We start from the raw sequence: 7,140 nt of genomic DNA on the forward strand, positions 1-7,140 counted from the left end.
TTCAGACACTCCAGAAGAGGGAGTCAGTTCTTGTTACGGATGGTTATGAGCCACCATGTGGTTGCTGGGATTTGAACTCCAGACCTTTGGAAGAGCAGTCGGGTGCTCTTACCCATTGAGCCATCTCACCAGCCCGGTGGCCACTTCTTAACCCTTGGCTTCACCTCTATATTCAACATCTTATAGAACATGTACAGTCACAATTTATTTTACCTCCAAAGAGGTACCCTGTTCTTCCCTTGTAATAGTTAACTTTAATTATTGACTTAACACAATATAGAATCACCTGGGCATGTCTGTGGGTGATTGTCTTAAGTAATTTAATTGATATGGAACAACTGAGCCCATTGTGGGCGACATCATTCCCTAGGCAGGGGTATTGATTATATAAGAGAGGAGAGCAAGCAAGAGAGTGAACATGAATTTATTCCTCCTATATCTATCCTCAATGCTGGATGAGACATAACAGGCCACTTCAATCTTGACTTCAAGTCTTGACTTCTCTACTATTATGGACTATAACCTGGAATTATGAGCTCAAATAAGCCCTTTCCTCTTCATGATTGTGAATCAAGGTGGTTTGAATGAGATGTCTTCCATAGTCTTAGGCAGTTAAACAACTGACCCCCAATGGTAGCACTGTTTAGAGTGGCTGAGGAGGTATGTACTTGCTGAAAGAAGTATGTCACTGAGGATGGGCTTTGAGATCTTAAGGGCTACTCTACTATGTACATATTCAAGCATGTGCAGTAGTGTGTGTGTGTGTGTTTATGTGTGACTATGTGTGTTCATGTGTGTTTATGTGTCTACGTGTGTTCATGTGCATGTGTCTGTTTAAGTGTGTCTATGTGTGTTCATGTGTGTGTTTGTTTGTGTCTGTGTGTGTTCATGTGTATTCATTTGTGTGTGTGTGTGTGTGTGTGTGTGTGTGTGTGTGTGTGTAGGCCAGAGGTCAACCTCAGGTGTTATTTTTCAGATGTCATTTGTCTTTACATTTTCTATTTATTCATTATTTTATGTATATGTTTGTGTGTGCCTACATGAGTTTATGTGTACCATGCACATGCAGAAAGCCAGACTAAGACATTGAATCTGTAGAAACTGGAGCTAATAAAGGTGCTGGAAATTAAACCCAGATCCTCTCTAAGAGCAGTAAGCATTCTTAATTCTGAACTGATTGATTAGACTGATTAGCAATCCCTGTAATCTGCCTATCTACACCCCATAGCCCTAGGATTATAAGCACATGGCATGACCTTTGGTTTTCTTTTTCTTTTCTTTTCCTTTTAGCATGATTCTGGATATTGAGCTCAGACCCTCATGTTTGCAGTGTCCTCATTACTTTTGTGTTTCTGTAACCAGAGCAACTTACAGAATGAAGCCTGGTGTTTGACTTGTGGTTTCAAAGAGTCCATGATAGCAGAGAGAAGGCACATCTGAGAGCTCCCATATTAACCCACCACCATGATGTGGAGGGAGAGCACTGGGAATCACAGAAGCCTTTGAAACTGCAAAGACCTAATCAGGGCTCTCAAACACCTCCTGCAACAAGGCCATACCTCCCAATCCTTCCCAAACAATTCCAACAACTGAGGACAAAGTATTTCACCATTTTCATTTAAACCACCACATGTAGCAAGTTTTTTACTGACTGAACTACCTCCTGAATCCAGTTAATCTCTTTTTTAATGATTAAGGTAATGTACTATACAGCCACTAATCCATAAAAACAATAATAATTATTGTATGTACCTGCTTTTAAAGAGGTAACACTGGGAGAGAAACAAATTTATGTTTGAATACGGGGTTTAATTAAATATCTTCTGCATCCTAACTTACTCATATATCAACACAGAAAAACAAAGGGGGAAGATCGAGTGGGTTAATGCCTACAAAGAACTGAGCACCTAGCACTCAGCATCTCCCCTGGCACTTAATACAACCACAGCTGGAATTGGCAACAGATGCCTTTGCTCTACAGGACATACAGCTCCATGATGTTATGAACACTCCTACTTTAATCTTGCATACATAAAAATATTTCTTTTATCCATGATCTGTGTTTTAATTTAAAGTGACCAGGAGTATGTGCTCCTATCGCACACTCTGTACAATGCTGAAAGGTTGTATTTTAGTACACATTCTTTCCTTCTGGATCCTTCTAACTAGTGAGAAAAGCTTTGTCTGAGCCTATAAGAGGCCAGTCCAAGGTATATGTTACCAACAGCCAAGGTCAAGTCTGCACAGGTTATGTGTGCCTCATACTTGCTCATCTGCTCTCCTAGCTGGCGGGAAGGAGACATGGGGGAGAGAAGGCATGGAGAAGTGCAGTTTTAGAAAGATAAGCCTGCTGTTTTCCAGCCCTGCCAGGTACCAAGCTGTAGAATTGTTCAGATGTCTGCTTGTCTAACCATTCCATGACCTCATGAATGACAGGAGCTGTCTTCGTTTGCTTAGCTCCCTGAACCAACCCTCAGCATCTAGGAGCTTCAGCAAAGACTATTTGTAAATGCTCAATGAATAAAAGTTCTGCCTTTCCCCCAAAGATAAAGGAGTGAGGATTCGGAATGAACGGCACAATGCTAAACTTGCAGAATAGTTGCCTTCTTTATCTGTCTTTGGGGAAATTGCGAAGGACTATCATTTCTGGGGAGGACCACTAGATCCTTCTCCTTTGGGGACAATCTGTGTACCTCCATCTCTTCTTCCTCATTTATACATGTGACCATCCCTCCCCAGGTATGGTATTCCTTTAAGAAGACAAGCAGGGTCTTCTTGTTTATCTTGAATACCAGCACTTTGCATAGGACCTAGCACATAGAAGATCCTCAATGCCTATCGGATAAACAAATGAAAAGCATGAACAAATCAACTGCCAAGTGAATATTATTATTTATGTGTGTATGTGCACTCTGTGTGTGCACATGCACGCATGTCAGTAGGCATGGCAAGCTAGAGGACAACCTCATATATTTATTTTTAAATATATATTTTTATTGTATGTGTTTGGATGGTTTACCTACATATCTGTGTATTATCCAAAGAGATCAAAAGAGGACATCCTTCTCTTGAACTGAAGTTGGAGGTTGTTGTCAGCCTCCATATGGTACTGGGAACTGGACCCGGGTCCTCTATAAGAGAAACAATTGCTCTGAACCTCTGAGCCATCTCTCCATTTCTATCCATCTTGGTTTTTGTGGCCTGGTTTGTCACTGGCCTGGAGCTCAGCAATTAGACTAACCAATGAACACCAAAGATCTTCCTGTCTCTGCCTCCTCAGTGCTGGGATTACAAATACCCTCCACCATACCTGGCATGTTTATGTGAATTCTCTAAATCAAATGCAGGTCCTTTGCAAGGCAAATAATCCATAGTCTGAACCACCCCTGCGTGAAAGTGACTTTTAAGTATGATTAAGGGGTCTAGGAAAGTGATAACAGTTGGTTGAAAATTATCATTTCACTACAACAACTAAAATCCTCAGATCAATTGCAAAATTTTGTGTTTATAAAGATAATAGAGTGATGTTGAGATGAAGAGAACAAAACAGAATAAAATTCCCAAGAAGATGAGTGCTCTATAGAGAGTGGTCAGTTGCTGGCTGATATACCTACCCTCCTCCCAATTCACTCACTGGTTTTAAATTCATTGAAGATCTGATCCAGTCAGCCCAGGGGAAGGGTATTAAAAGGGAAGGAAAGAACCAGAGCTTTTAGAAACTGTGCTGGTTAGCATGAACATCTGGAAACCACAGAAGCCACTCACAGTGGGCTTTCCACTGCTGGTGGCTTCCAGACCCCGGGCTGTGCGAAAGACTGTTGAGCTTTGATAACATGCAGCAAATGCTCCAGTTGTCTCACAATCTTTAGGCACTCTGTCTGTTCTCCCCCAAAACATTTTCCAAACTTGGAAGGGGCAGAACTCCAAACCTGTGAAGTCTGAGACCAAAACCCCTACCAATGTTTTAAGATGGAGAAGATAAAAAGCTGCCAGCCTGTCAATCAAAGAACAGATTAGACTTAGAAATCAAGAGGAAACAGAAGTGAGAGGAATGGATCGAGCCATATATGTACCCTAGGCTGAACCCAGCCCAGCACCGATTAGATGGAGGTGCTGAGCCCCCTGACTGATCTGGCTGACATGAGAGACCCAACTCCTGTCAGGGGGAAATATTATCCGGACCTCTAGAATTCCATGTAGTAGGATGTCTGGCTTGTGATTCAAAAACTACTAAATGTGTGATCGTATAACGATGAACCCAGAGAATATTTTTGAAAAACAAAACATGGTATCTGAAGTAAAGAATTTTAGGAATTTGAAAGTAGGTGAAAAGCTAATATTCAAACTGAAGCTACTGAGAAATATCAACATCAGCATACAGATTCGAACTCCTCCAACAATGTAGCCACAAAGAGAATCAACTGAGGTTTATCATAGTCAAGCAACCAAATGTGTGTGTGTGTGTGTGTGTGTGTGTGTGTGTGAGAGAGAGAGAGAGAGAGAGAGAGAGAGAGAGAGAGAGGGAGAGGGAGAGAAGGGAGAGGGAGGAAAGGGAAGGAGAAAGAGATAGAGACCAAAAGAAGGAGGGAGAGAGAGGGAGGGGGAAGACAGAGAGGGAGGGAAAAAGAAAGAGATCACTGTATGTGCATTAGGAGCAGGGCATGCTGCTTTGACATGCTCAGTGAGGACTAATCCTTAATCAGAACCACACAAGAAGACAGGAATAAAAGCAGCCCTTGTAAATGCTAGGGACAGAGGTAGACTAATTTTCTTCAGTGGAGGAGCTAAAACAGAGATGTTAAAATCAGAGGGAGACCTGTTAGGAAGAAGGGGTTCAGCAGAGTGAGAAAGAATTCTGGGGTGTGAAAATGATCCCAGAGTATATGGTGTATATGTGAAATTGTCAGATAAATAAAAATAAAAATAAAAATAAAACAATCTTTTAAAGCTAAGAAAAAATGTTCCCCAATTTTTTCCCACCAAAGCAAAGTTTTTTCACAATTGAACTTTTTAAAAAATGAGAAGCAAAAACAAAAACAAACAAACAAAACAAAAAAACCTCAGATGTGCCATTCAAGTATAGTGCTATCCAGTATTGTAGGCAGAAGCCAGAACTACCCTTGCAGGGAAACTCACCGCTTTACATGTACTGTTTTAAAAGATGTAAAGTGAGAGGAGAGATGGCTCAGCAGCTAACAGCACCTGCTGCTCCTACACGGGACCCATACTCTGTTCCCAGCACCCACGTTGAGCAGCTTACGACCATCTAAAACTCCAGCTCTAAGGAATCTGATGCCATCTTCTGGTTTCTGCAGACACCTCCACTCATACGCACATACCCACATGTAGACACATGATTCAAAACAGAGTAAAATCTTTAAAACTGAAAAATGTAAAAATGTTCAGTATGAAGTAGAACAAACAGTAACAGGCACAACAAGGGTTAATGCTGACTTGAGCAGAAACCAAGGAGCTGAGAGGAGAGAGCATCAAATAAGTCAACTGAAATAGAGATAACTTTATCAGCATTGAGTCAGAAGTGAGAAGACAAGACTATAGACTCAGTAAAGATTTTTCTGCATATATATATATATATATATATATATATATAGAGAGAGAGAGAGAGAGAGAGAGAGAGCATGTTTTCTTTATATGTGTTCATATCTGTTTATTTATTTCCATACTCACACATATACATGAGTTTTGCATGTATTTGTATGTGTTATGTGCACATGTGTGTGTTCACATATGTGTGCTCACATGCATTCAGGTGTGCATGCTCCTGTAGTCATGTATGTACAGAGCCCTGTACATGATGTCACATGTCTTTCTAGATGGCTTGCCATGTTATATTTTGAGTCAGGATCTCTCACTGAGCCCAGAATTTGTAGATTTGCCTAGTCTAGCTAGACACCTAACCCTTGAGAACTCTGTCTCTCTGAGCTTTGGTAACAGGCTGGAAGACGCACCCACCAGTCTTCGCATTCTTATCACAAGTGCTGTAACCACGGAGGCATCTTCCCGGCCCCTTCGTTTCCAAATAACTAATAAGTCTATTCATAAAATAAAAATTTAAAACTGAGAATGGTCAATTGTCTGGAAAGTATGAGCTATAAAAATGTTTTAAGAAGGGAATAGAAAAAGCTAAATGGTTCATCACTAATATGACTGAGTCTTTTATAACACTTAAAAGATACTGACAGGTCATCTTCAGGTGAGTTTTAGGAAACTTCCAGGAACAGATAAATTCTGTACTTCCAAATACTTCTAGAGGTTCTCAAAAGCAGGTCAGTGCCCACACATGCTTTAAATATGCAGTTCAAACTCAATAGCAAACATGGACTGGAAAATAGTATTGGTTAACTAATGCTCACGACTCATGAACATCCCCACAAATGGACCCTGCATAGGATGATAGCATAGTATATTCATAATATTAAGAATAAATGTGTTAAAAGAGGATGAAGAAATCTCAGTGGTTGAGAACACTTGATCCTCTTCCAAAGGACCAGAGTTCAGTTCCTAGCACTCACGTTGTACAGTTCACAAATGCCTGTAATGCCAACTCCACAGAATCCAAGCCATCTTCTGGCCTCTGTGGGCACCTGCGCTTATGTGACACATACATATAGATAAGAATAAGTATTTTCAGATTAAAATCAATGTGGATTTAAATACCAAGAAAACGTGCATACTTATTATAACCTTTATACTGAGAGAAGAAATTATACACACTTCTTGATATATAAACAAAATCAAAGGTGTGAATGTCAATATTCATTCCCTATTTTCAAAAGAAACTGTTAGCAGGCCCAAGAGGTAGTGGCTGAGCATATAAAGGTGCCTCTCACCAAACCTGATGAGCTGGTTTGGATTCCTGAGACCCACATGGTAAAAGAAGATCTTGCAAATCTTCTGACCTCCAAACATTGGTCTTGGTGAACACACACATGTGCACAAGTGCGTTTGCACACATACACACATATACTTCAAGATGGAGAAGGTTTTCAGTGTCACAAAGATGATGGATAGGAAAGAAGGGAGGGAGGAGAAGAAAGCCCTTTCTTCTTGTTGTTCTTTTAAATTTTTTTTTAAATCAAGTATTCTTACTTTATGTATATTTGTGATCTGCCTGCTTGT

Source organism: Mus pahari, chromosome 5 (genome assembly GCF_900095145.1).
Source record: "Mus pahari chromosome 5, PAHARI_EIJ_v1.1, whole genome shotgun sequence".
Lineage (NCBI taxonomy): Eukaryota > Metazoa > Chordata > Mammalia > Rodentia > Muridae > Mus > Mus pahari.